Below are 636 nucleotides of genomic sequence, written 5' to 3'. Positions count from 1 at the left end.
GATAGGGGAAAAATGCCTATTTATTATTATCCTGTGGAAGCATTCTGAGTCTCTGTGTGTGTGTGTTTCCCCTAAAGTACTCTTGGGGTTATTTTCATTCTTACACTCTGCTGTTTTAACCCCGGCAATTATGTTAGAAAGTAAAAATAAAGTCTCTATGACAACGGCTCCTGCCTAAGGATAAAGATATGTGATTTCCTCTTAGAGACCCAGACTATTTCTCCATTGCCTAGACAAGCCAGGAATTCAACCTTAAGCATCTAATATTTTAGTAAGATCCATTCTCAAAATGATTCAAACATATGGATTTTTAAGAATTTTAAAGCATATCATTTTTCAGACTCACAGAATATGAACATCATGGTCAAAATGAACAGATTACATAAATATTTGAGTGGCTTCCAAGCCACTATAATTTAAGATGTCTTTAAGTCAGAATAATTACATTTGGGCTTCTAATTTCAACCTGCCTGAGGATTCATCAGGCAAGTTAATGCCCACGGGCTCCATCTCAGCAATGTTCCTTAGACAGTCTCACCTCTTTAATCTCTTCTGAACTTCACAAGCCATTCTCCAATCTCAGGGAATTCTGCAGTATGCATTCTCTGTCTTGTTCCACACTTAGGGTAGTTGGAG

The sequence above is a fragment of the Myotis davidii genome, unplaced genomic scaffold (assembly GCF_000327345.1).
Source record: "Myotis davidii unplaced genomic scaffold, ASM32734v1 scaffold606, whole genome shotgun sequence".
In the NCBI taxonomy this organism is placed as follows: Eukaryota; Metazoa; Chordata; class Mammalia; order Chiroptera; family Vespertilionidae; genus Myotis; species Myotis davidii.
This window is presented reverse-complemented; position numbering follows the sequence as displayed.